A 13,159-nucleotide genomic window follows, 5' to 3' on the forward strand; every position below is an offset into this window, starting at 1 on the left:
AAAGATGACATCTGCCTTGTTGCTACCCAAATTTTCATGATGACCTTATCTTTCCTTTCAGATGTATACCAAAGCACTAAGAAAAGCACAAAGATAAATCACTGTCTCTCATACCAGACTTATACCTATCAATGTTGACACAAAATTACCTAGTTTCAAGCAAGTCCCTGTGACCTGTACTCTTGCATTTAACATGGTAAAAATCACAAGCCAGGACATCAAAAGTGTTAAGTCTAAGAACTGCTCAGATGACCCTCTGTTGTCTAGAATCAATGCCATGGGAATACGATTTTACCTGATGTCCCTTATTCCACCCCCTTCAGTCCAAAATATTCTTCAGATTTCACTTTCATCCTGTACACATCAGGAGGAACCATTTCTCCTAAACTTTACTGATGTCCCTAATAGCCCCGGTTTCTAGACTCCCAATTAGTCTTTACGGAGAGTGGGAAGTGTTTGGCTGATACAAATGAATTTATGCACCACTCAGGATGGCAGTTTTCAAACTGTGAAACTGTGTACAACCTCTTGAGTGTTTAGTCTGAAATTTCTTAATCCCCAGGCAAGAGGAAGCACAATTAAAATTCCAGCCCAGATAATTTGGACTCTATAAAGATTTATCCTTTTCCTTTATTTTAATGAAGAGATATCACTAGGAGGATATTGCAGTAGGAAAACAGGTTTTTACTGGTCCCATTTTTGTCTATTTAATTAGGAAAGCCAGCAATAATATTTTTAAAATACTATTCTTAAAAAAGATATGACTTTGCGTTTCAGTTAAGCTTAAGATTTACTGGAAATTTTGAAGCAATTAGTCGTTTAATATTGTGATAGAATTTCAAATCAGTAGTTGAAATGTCACTAGCAAATAAAGAAAGCCATTTTGAAGAGATACAGGAGTTGTCAGATAAATGTCAATCTATGATACTGTAAACATTAAATATGCCAAAAAATGAATGCAGTGATTACTTCAGGTTTGACAGGAAGGAAGGACTGTTGAATATACCCATGGTAAACACTATTATATTAGCATTTATTCAGACAACATTGCTACTTGAACAGAACCTGGTGTCTGTACAATCCAATCTCACACATACAGGCTCTGTATGTCACTGAAGAACAAGTACAACACACATAACCATATATTCCAATCAAGAGAAATGCCTGTACAAGCTAAAATGGAAAGGTAAGTAACCTCAAAACCAGTGATAGAGAATTTAGGGTAATTTATCATACCCTCATAATATGATGAGATTTTTTGGCAAGTTTATTTTGAACATGTCCTATACAGAGCAGAGTGATATTTTTTCCTAGTTCACAATCTAACCTACGACTTCTTTAGCAAAAACCACCAGTTGTTTAGGCAATTGTTAAAGGTCAGAAGCAGGGCAAAAAAGTATTTTCCTGTCAAATAGTAACTATAAGTAGTTGTTCTTCATCACACTTTTTATAGTTGTACAACTCTTCATCTGGTCTCCAAAATAAATACACTGTGAAAATTATGAAACTTTCCATAGGACATTAGCAATATTTTCCTCAAGAAATCTGAATCTGAGAACTTTTGTTATTGTGCCAAAATATTGTTCACTATCAGCTGATAGAGAAACTGAGAACAAGCCTTTTCCCATGCTGCTCTTATTTATTTTATAGATACCATTATCAGCACTGTTACTACACTACTCTAAACATTGTGAACTTTGGGTTTCATGAAAAAGGTTCAGGTGAACCATTAACAATAAATGGATAACGTAGGGTAGAGATCATTATTTCCATGCATCCTACATATAACAAATTGATATATCTCAGTTTTGTTATGAAACAGCCATATCCCAGCCTTCTGTTAAGAGAAATATTTGGCAATTGACTGAATTTTCCCATATATCTTTCTTTGTATGTGACTTGGTCCTGGTAATATGATGCCTCTAATTATTGTGTCATCACAGCATCTCATACCACTATATTCTAACACAGGGAATATTGCTGCATTAAAATAAGTGTATGATAGAATTGGGAAGGCATTTCTATGTTCTGCTATGATATTATAACAGAAATATAGTGTATCACTAAAGTTGTGGGGATATGTGTAAGTACTGTGATGACCAGTCTACACGTCACGAAATACTGTAGTGTCAGCTTTGGTGAAAGGGGAAAAGAGGGTGTCCGCTTGTCTGGTGAGATGATTCCAGGTTGCTTGCTTGCTCGCTGACTTTTCAGGATATGAGACTGTTCTATGACCCACGCAGCACTCCTGTGCAAATGGGCTAAAATCATGTTGTCTTTTCTGGGGGTTTCAGTAGGAAATTCATAGCACTTCCTCATGTAAGTAGGGGCTACGGGGTCAAACTCATACACTGTAAGTTTTGTTTGCAGCTGGTAAGCACAGCCCCAGATTGAATTACAAGAACCAAAATATAACCCTTGTTTGAATGATGAAGGAGTACTTTGAGATCTGATTCACTTAGGAAATGCTGCACCTAACTACTTTTGGTAATTTAGATTGTTTGATGGATATCTCTACCCCTACACACACACAACTGCTTTTGCTTATCTGATGATTTAAAAGAGAGGTCAAATGTTCAGTCTTTCCTTGGGAGGAAATGTGAATTGTTTATGCTTGAGAGGAAGAACTGAGGGTTATCTACACATTCTCATTGCTCCATTTGATTCACTGAGGAGAAGTGTTTTTGACTTGGGCAGTAGAAGTACCCAGCTGAAGCACAGAAAAAAATCAATTCTCCGGAGGGCAAATTCATGCAAAAGCAACATAAAAGGATGAACTGTGTGTGTGAGAGGAATCAATATTCACATGCAAATGAAGTCCCTGAAGTTTGTGAAGCAGTCCCATGCTTAAATGACTCACTCTGGAATAATCACGTGAAGGTTCAGCTCTAGTTTATTCTGCCACAGGGAGTTTTGAAAGCGTTCTTCACCCCTGAATTTTTTATAACTAAAAGGTCTCAGGAAAACATGGCAAGTGGAAAAAGGGGGGCTTTGGGATCACTTATACATGAAAACATGTTTTGCCCCAGAACTAGGAATCTTGTGCAATAAAACTCAAGGTTATGTTAAATATTTTGCACCTGCATATCAAAAAAATCTCTTTCAAGTCCTGCTAACATGTATTAGTCTTAAGTCGGTAGAGGGATGTAGATCAATAGTCAAGGGAAATCACAAAGGCTTTTTCAAGGATTTTTGAAAAAAATTTCTCTGGAGCTTTGGACTCATTTCACAGTAGCTGTCTGCAGAACAAGAAGAGGGCCTTTTCTTTTGAAAAATAATTAAAAGAAACCAAGTACAAGGGATGCACAATGTTGAAAAATATGTGTTATTTGTAGAGTCCTGTGTTTTGATTTCTATTTTTTTGTTTTGGTTTAAGTCTATGAACAAAGAGGGTGGACTCTTGTACTTTCAAAGGCAAATGGGACTAGATCATAATGGTGCCTTCCGTCTCTAGAGCTGTTAGCTGGAGGGCAGCACAAAGTATTTAGACTAAAAATGAGTTTAAACGGCTTTATCTAAAATATATACATTGCTGAGTGGACTTTTCTGCTTTTTTCCATTAAAAAAAAGATTCTCTTTTTATAAGGATCTTTATGAATCTGCCTAATCATAAAAGGAGCACATTTCTCTCCCTTTATGAGGAACTTTATAACCTCTAACAGATAAGGAAATACGTGATCACTTTGAAGCAGCTGGTTTAACCATTAAAATTAAATTTTAAGGTCCCAGTCCAGCATCTACTGAATGTAATGGAGTTTGGAAATTGACTTCAGACCAGAGAGACACTAGCCGAGAAACTTAAAAGGCCCATTCCTTCCACATTAAGAGTTTATGTCTCTTTCACAGAGTTAAATGCTGGAGATGATGAAATCAGATTGCCTGACCTCCTGGAAATCTCACCACTGAAAGCTGTCCATTAACATATACCTTTTGCAGCAGGCTGCTTCCTCAGACCTTCATATTATTGGAGCAGTAGACTTCCTTTCCTTCTTTATTCAGATTCCAAATGAGGAATGTAAGGTACAGATGTGAAATTGGGAGTGAATGGCTCTGACTAAAGAGCTCAGGCTCTGGTCTCATCTACTGCACAGGTGCGCCCAGGCTTCATGCTAAGAGCCAAATTAAATAGGTCACACCTCACCTAGTATAGCCTGATGCTGGAGGAGCAATCATTAAAATATAAATTATTAACTGGTAAGCAGGGAGTCTCCTGATCCTAAAACTTGCTTTATTCTACCCAGTCCCTCCATGCAAACTTTTAATAATAATTCTGCAATTCTTGTCCCTCCAGCTGTAACAGGCAGACAGCTGGATATTTTTATGTGTATTATAAAGGTTGTATCTCTCCTACCCTTTAATTTCTTACATGGAATAGATGTATACTTCACTAAAAGCTGTTCATGTTCTCAATATATTCATAACTGCAATGAGTAAGAGATAAATTCCAGACGATTTTGTAAAACTATGCAGGTATTTTAAAAAATGGAAGGGACTTCCCAGTTTGCTTCTGGGAAAATTAACCAGGTTTTTTCAATAAGTCCCAGAATCACCATTTACCAAAACAAGTAACATCTTGATTTATTTTCTTTAATTTCCACAGAGCCAGGTTTGGAGCCTTTTTGATGCCTCCCGGAGGAATCTGCTCCTACAGCAAATATGGGAAACTTTCATGAAAATCTGGAGCCTGCAGTTCTTCACTGTGAGATAGATCAGTCTTGATAAGCTGAGAAATAAGAAGGATGATTATCCCTTCTTCTATTCACATCTAACTTTAAACACTCACACAGAGTTTGAACATGCCTGAATGCATTCCTCACCAGGAAGTGAGTCATCTTCACTGTTTTCCACTAACCATTAACCAATGCATAATCAGGATGATCACACTGCTGGTGGATGTGGCTGAACATGGCAGTTGGCCATGTTCAGCCTCAAGGATGTGTTTGGGTCTGCTCTTGAAAAGGAGTGCATGCTCACTGAAATATACAATATCACGCATAACCTACAGTAATGGACAGCTCAATGTCCCCATAGAAAAATGGTGCAGCAGAGGGGCTCAGTTTCTCTGAAGAAATGGTTGCTGAGTAAATGGCATGAACTGGTGTTTTCCAAGTGGGAACATCCTACCTTTAAATTCCAATTTTCATTTAGCTTGGTTCAGCTTCACAGTATGGATGTTGCATCAAAACACTTGCTAAGTAGAAATTCTCCAAGTCTGCCATACTACTTTTGCAGGTGACATCAGCTGAGTGGTGCAGTGACACTCCTGACTGACAGGATGCCATCCAGAGGGACCTAGACAAGCTCAAGGAGTGAGCCCATGGGAACCTCATGAGGTTTCACAAGACCAAGTGCAGTGTGCTGCACCTGGGTCAGGGCAACTCCCAGTATCAATCCAGGCCTGGAGGATGAAGGGATCAAGAGCAGCCCTGTTGACAAGGACTTGGGGGTGCTGGTTGGTGTGAGGCTGGACATGACCCAGCCATGGGCACTCACAGCCCAGAGAGCCAAACGTGTCCCGGGCTGCATCCAAAGCAGTGAGGGCAGAAGGGGGAGGAAGGGATTCTGCCCCTCTGCTCTGCTCTGGTGAGACTCCAGCTGGAACACTGCATCCAGCTCTGGGGTCCCAGCACTGGCAGGACATTGACCTGTTGGAGTGAGTCCAAAGGAGGCCACCAAGATGATTAGATGGGTGGAGAATTTCTTTTCTAAGAAAAGGCTTTTGTGAGAATTGAGATTGTTCAGCTGGGAGAAAAGAAGGCTTCTTCTCTTGGAGAGGGACTTTTTACAGGTACATGTAATAGCAGGAACAGGAGGAACAGCTTCAATCTGAAAGAGAAGAAGTTTAAATTAGATCTAAGGGAGAAATTTATTGTGAAGGTGGTGAGGCACCAGAACAAGTCGCTCAGAGAAGTGGTGGCTGCCCCATTGGTGGAGTGTTCAAGGCCAAGTTGGATGGGGATCTGAACCACCTGGCTAGTGAGAGGTGTTCCTGCCATTGTAGGGGGTTTGGAACTGTATGGTCCTTAAGGTACCTTTCAACCCAACTCTTTCTGTGATTCTATGACTCAGGAATAGCACTTCTAAGAATTCCATTATAGAAAAGATGCTTCGATTTACATGGGTAAAATAGCAAATAAAATAATATGTTGTAGTTCTTGTTTCAGGACTTGAGGTAAAATTTTAATTACATTGCAGGTCTCACTCCAGGACTATTTTTTCGTTTTAAGTTAGACAATCACTGAGTGAAAAACTCCATAAATCATCCCAGGAGGAGACATTGGTTAAGTCTCACTTCTTTGTTGTTTTCTTGGTTTTTCTTTTTTGCCAGGGAATTATCTAAACACTGCCATTTGTCCTTGTACTTCCATGCCAGCTGAGTTAATTTGCATTCTTTTTTACAAAACTTGCACAAGACAGGACGAGATTTTCTCTACCCTTCTTCTAATTTGATGGAGAAGTGTTGGGTAAGGGATTTCTTCAAAAGGATGTGTGCTTGAACTCCAGGAATCTCAGATTAAAAGTACTGCCTGGATACATGCTCTGGCCCAAAATTACTACCAGAAAGGTGAGAACCATGTCTCCTCTAGCAATCATTATTCTAAAGAAATAAATTCTCCTTTACAGCTCAAAAATTATGGAAGTTCTGGATCCTCAACAGATGGAGGAGTTACTTCCAACCTCTTGGCAGGTACCTGGAACTTGGAAAAATTGCAGAATTACAAGTCTTCATATTAGCTACGATAATTACATATTCCCTTTCAGCATGTAGGGCAACAAGTCTGAGGTTCCTGGCTCGTTCTGTGGATTTTAGGGGAAGTTAATAGAGGTCAGGTCACTGACTCAGTCCACTCTGAGTATCAAGAACCACACACACCTTTCCTCCTGTTTTCAGACATCTTGCCTTAAAAAACTGACCTTTAAAAAACTGTCACTTTTGAAACTGACACCTCTAAGCCTCTCTTTCCTAAAGATGCAGCTGTTTTACTGTGTGTAATGCTCTTCATACAAGAAAGAGCATTTAGGAAGCTAAAGTCTGGCAAAAGTCTTGTGCCAAGAGAGATTGGTTTTTATTTTCTGTTTCTCCTAATTTTGGGTGCAATTTTTGTACTTTTCATTCCTAAAAAAATAAAGACAGATCTTTCTCTATAACGTAAGACTAAATAAAACATGAATGTCGAACAGGGACGCAAGTTTTTTTGAGGTGTTAAAAAGAGGTAATTTCCTCATTTTTCTCCATGCTCCACTCTTGTACCTGAGTCTGTACTGTTGATAATACTGTTCTCCTATCTAGTTGCTATTGCTCAGTATATAACACAATAACTACTGTTTCGCAGGACCTAGATCAGAGATTATACATTATTTTTCATTAGTATTTCTACTAACAGCTTATTCCTAGCTTTCAGAGTGTTTTCTAATTATCAGCATGAAGCAAAACTCCTCTTATTGAACTTTAACACCTCAAGACCACATAGAATTCAAAACATATTGGGAAAAAAATTTTTGGCTTTTTAGTTACATGTATAGAACCCATTTTTTTGTGTATTTACTGATCTCCAAAAGAGATTATATTTTGTGTTTATGTAAAGAAGCAGGTTGTTTGTTTCCTGTCTGACTCACCTTGGTTAACCAAAGCGTCCGGTCTCTTGAATCCTCTCAGATGCAAGGGTTACTTCAATAAACAATGTATCTAGTACAGGAAATATTCAGTATGTGTTTTATAGTGCTGCTGGGACCTATATTAAAATTCTAGTATACCAAATATAACTTTAGATTACACAGCTTCTATAGATCATATTTGTAAAAAAAAGATACCCTGATAACACTGAGTGAAAACACTACATAAACCACAATCAAAGTGTTTCTAAAATGCTTCACTGAAAAACTGCGTAGTCTGGGTACCTTTCTGGGTACTTTAACAAGCTCTACAGGATGGAAAGGATGATGGGAAAAAGATCGCTATGGGTGTCAAAGATATGTCTTAATTAGTTCAAAAGAAATTGTGTTTAGTTTTAGTTCTGAGTATTTTGTGATAGCTGTGAAGTCAATATTGGTACAATATTCAGACTTGAAAACTAGTGTGAGCTCATGTGTAGCTAAAGAAATATTAAAATATTCTCAATTAAAGTGAATTACTTTTGTTCCCCTGTGAATTTCAGTGGGATCTTCTGAACTTGCTGAATAAATCTACTAGCAGCTCAAACAAAATTGAGTTATATTGCTAAGAGAGTTGTATATGAATAAGAGATACCTACAGAAAAATTAAGTGTTTCTGTTCCAATTAAAAGCAGACAACATGCCTGGAAGTAGCTGAACTCTAGTAGAAAACTCTGTAGGTTTTCTTTTTCTTTTTTTTTTCCTTTCAAAAATATATAAACATAAAGCCGTAAACATAAATATAATTTTCTCCCTCCTGTTAATCTATTAATTCTGATATAAAACAGATATTTTTTGACCTCATGAAGAAAAATAACACACCAAATAATTTCATACGCGCACTTCTTTTTTAATTATCTTTTTCTCAACTAGCTCCTAAAAGCCAGCTACAACCCTCCAGCAGCCATAGAACCCCCAGATCCTACTCTGGAAGTATTTATGTAATAGGAAGATGCAGCATCACACTTAACCCTTTTGTCATGTGGTATTGCCAAACTAGGAAAAACACCTCATTCTTCTATCCTAGTCTAGTGAAATATTCTCAATTTTCTTGTGTTCACTTGTTGTCCCAAATTTGTTCTTCTCTTTATTAATAAGCTTTATCATACAGTGAAAAAATTCAGCAGATCTGAAGATATTTTACAATGGAACATAACCCTTTTTAAAAGACTGAAGGATGAAAATTACCTGAAAACAAACTCCTCCTAGTAAATCAGTAGTTATGCATTACAGAACGCTTGTCCTCTACATTTATTTTTCCCTCATGAATGACTGCAACAGGGTAAAGAAATTAGCATAATATGTATCAGTGTTTTGCCACTGTGGTGGGTGAATAAAATACTTCCTACAACTTCTATTTTTTTAAATTTTTCAATACCTAAAAACTTATTAGCTGTATCAGTAATATAAATGTCTGGCTAGAGAACGAAGCATGCTGCATGCTCAGTACTTATTTGGAAGAACACCTTTTCTGTCTAGACCGAAATGGCCTCAACATGTCCTCCTTTCTTATTATGGTTGTTAATGTGGTTATTTTCTGATTCTTGACATAATATCCCCAAAGCTTGACTAGACAGAACTTTAGTAAAGAACATAGGATTTACTAGAATTTACTGGGTGAACTTGGTCAGTCCCTTGGTCAAACAGATTCATTTGATTTGTGTATTTCAGTGACCTTTTGACTTACAGTCATCTGCATTCTGTTCATGCTTTATTTCATTTTCTTTTACTGGAGAGCACTTTGGAATATTTGTCATGAAAAGAGCTACATTAATATTTATGTATTGATAGTGTTATGGCTTTTCAAGCCTATTTTTCATTTCACGGGTTTTAAGAGCTACAAAATTTACTGACTACACAGAAAATATAGTATAATGGACTTTCCGAAATGCCCTGAATGAGATAAAATACATGAATTATTAATCCCATGGATGTCAGTGCTGTCTTGCCTATAGACAAAATTTGCTGTGCCAATCCAAGATTTTTTTCTACTGTGCTAAGTTTGTGATGAATACACTTTATGCCTCTTGTCTGTAAGCAAGCATATGTTCCTAATTACATTCTAAAAATAGTTATATGAATTTTATGTGCACAGTGTAGTCATGAAGGGTGCACTTTGAACCTCCAAGAACTGCAGGGAACATGCAGGGAGATATTCACATGGGAATGTGTTTCCCACAGGTAGTCTTAGCAGGCATCCTTCATCACAGAAAAGCAGAAGCAACTTCAGATTCTGAATGAGACAAGGAGATTGTGCTTTAGGGATGTCTTGACTCAGTTTATTCCCCATTCTGTTTTGGGGTTTTTTTCCATTGCCCCTGCTGTCGGGTTTTTTTTGTTTTTGTTTTTTTTTTTTTTTTTGATGGGTATTCTGCCATCTGGGCTAAACAGCTAAGTTATAAGCTGTGAGTCTCATTTATCACACCATGGGAGGGAAGCCATCAGAATCTGTAAATCTGCAGCAGAGCACCTAATACAGACTAATGAAAACAAATGGAGCTCGAGCTAGACTACTTGCAAATCTTAACTCATCCAGCTGTTTTAAAAATCATGAATGTTGAAGCTCCCAGAATCTTAGATAGCCTTTTTAAGGTAGTGGCCAGATTCAATTGAACCAGATGGAAAATGCATCAGGTCTGGACTCTTGCCCTTTTCATTTGCATCAGTTGTCAAGTTAGTATGAACTGTGATTTTTCCTATTAAAAAGAGAACTCTAAACATTAACATTCCACATTTAAGAGAGGCCTGGAAGGTGGTGAATAACTTTTTTTTCCACTCATTCAGCTGCAGTCAGTCATACCCATGTACTCGTACCTCAGTGTCCCTTGTTTCTTCACCTCTGCTCACTGTCCTACTGCATCAAGGAACATCTTTCAGGAATGCTGTACCCTTAAAAACCCTGGTATCCCTCCGCTCCATTTTTATGACTGGCTAAGTTGTAAGATACCTAGCATCCTCATGAATGCTTCTGCAGATGCAGAAAACAGACCAGTACTTGGTATTCCTCCCACCTTCAATCAAAAACATTGGTAATTCTTACTGATAATTCCAACTGAACACCAAACCTCAGCTGGGAGAAACTTGTGTCATTAAGTGCAAAGAAGTCTTTATTTGAGGACAGCATGCAGCTGTACACAATCCATCCATCTGAACCTGCATTATATCATTTATCACCACACTCTGAATTTATTGACCTTCAGAGCATGGAGCAAGATTCATCTGCTAACTCAAGTGATTGCCAAAGTTATACAGGGATGCGTGTGATGGCAAGTATCTATTTATATTTTAATGTCTAACCATTCTTTCAGAATTTGTTAGGTAAGTGCATTTTAAAAATCAATCAATAAATAAATATCTCAGGCTCACTTCAAGGGCAGAATGTTTACCTCCCTCCGAGCCATAGTGATGACAATATTGCATAAAACCTCAGACAAACAGCAAAAAGTAGTACAGCAGTGTGGGAAACCTGAGAACAATAACTGTACAAATACTGTGCTGTTCTATTTTAACTGAAAACCAGTATAAGAAAAACTGTAAAACTGAAAGAATCTTCAGGTAATTTGTATACTTAAAACAAACAATGTCTCTAATTTAAGCTTGCACAGAATTACTTAGCTGGGTGGGAAAATGAACTTTATTTTGCTTTTTTCCGCTGTTACGCTCTTTTGCTTATTTTCATACCCAAAGCTGGAAGGCAGTTGCAATCTGGTTTTCAAAGCTTCCTTTCACCATATCAGGAATTTTATTCCTTCTAGCATAGGGAGCTATTTAAGTAATTGAACTACTATTTACCTTTTTTTTGTGTGAAGACTATTTGTGGGGGAAAAAAATTTAAAAAAACCAACCCAGACGTCAAACTACTCAGCTTTGAGCTACAGATGTTTTGACTACATGTAGAGCATGTGCAAGAGATTACAGCTGGTGATGATTAGTGTTTTCCAATGCACATCAAAAAGTGCAATGTGTTATTTTTTTGTAGGGGGTTTTCCTACTGGATTACTGGAGGATGAATGGAATGTACATTTTGTGGAGAGAAATAAACAATAGATACCTGGCTACAGAGAATAGTAGTTGGGGGTTTTTTTGTTTGGTTGGTTTTGTGGGGTTTTTTGTATAAAAGGCGTAAGAATCATTACCTTTCACTCTGACTCGTTCTTTCCAGACCAGACAGGAAATATGAAGAAAAGCATTGATACATTGCCATAAAATCGGTGTATTTTTAGCAATCTCACACAAACCACAAACCCTTAGTCCACATTCTGAAGTGCTTTATAGGTTAATTTGGTGCTTATCTTCCCAATTAAAGGTAAGACAAGTCTCTTAAAATACCCTGGATCCGTGCAATGGCACTGAAGCACATTCCCAGAAATACACACTTAAAGACAATATTTTGACTTTTTACTGTGAAATAGTTTTCAGGGAGTACATGTTGGTTTCTTTTTTATTTCTTTTGTCAGCATTCAGAAAATTCATAATGTCTTCTGAAGCTGATTAATACAGGACTTTGTTGAGTAAAAGAGATGACCTCTCTATCTCTCATTTTTCTGCTAATTTTTTATGAACTTCCTAATTGATATTACTAGCAATATTTTTATGGAAGTTAGTTGTTAAGTTATGATGACATTTTTATTCTTTCCCCTTGAACATTCCCTAGGAATATAGTTCAAGCTATTATATTGACATTTCAGTGACTTGCTTGCAAATGAATTAATTTCCTCTTATTTTCCCAAGACTTTAAAAGCTCCAGCATGCTCACTCCCTGACCTGGCAGGACAGTCCATGCAGCTCTTTTTCTCAAAATCAACTCATCCATTCTTATGTTTTGGAAAAACATAATAATGCCATGTGTTAGAAATTAAAACGTTTCATTGTCAGCTGAAGAAATGTATACAGTGGTAATAAATATGCATCACCAATGAGATAACACTTAAAAAAAAAGGTGAAAAGTGACTTTTAACAGTATTGATACTAAAAGTACTGTGTAAAGCACTGTTTAGACCTCAGATATGAAACTTTACAAAATTCACTAGAGAGACAGATGAGTTAAATTTGTTCTTTGTGTAAGTGGAGATACATGATGTGAATGGAGATTGAACTACAAACTGATATAAAACAAATACAGTGTGTTTCAGACTAGTAAAACACAGACCAAAAGAATATGAACATTGGCCCATCAGAGACACATGTGAATAAAAACATATTTAAGCCAAATCACGCAGCTGGATCTAGTGGGTTTTAAATTATTATGAACATGTTTTGGCAGAGAACTCGCAGGCTTTGAACGATCATATCCATAAAGTCTAGAAAGCTTTGAAACCAGGGTAATTGCAGGGAAAAAGTGGGAAGTTGATGCAGTTCATCAGGGGGTCCTTGTGGGAGTACCCCTTCATGGTGCAGGAGGCAGATGGCCTCCACTGCCTGGGACATCTCCTAAGGTCTTGTGCTCCCTCATCACTCATGTGCAGATCCTGTAGGGGAAAGTGAAGGCAAAAGGGGAAAGGGAAAG

This window comes from Corvus brachyrhynchos, unplaced genomic scaffold (assembly GCF_000691975.1).
Source record: "Corvus brachyrhynchos isolate BGI_N302 unplaced genomic scaffold, ASM69197v1 scaffold614, whole genome shotgun sequence".
Lineage (NCBI taxonomy): Eukaryota > Metazoa > Chordata > Aves > Passeriformes > Corvidae > Corvus > Corvus brachyrhynchos.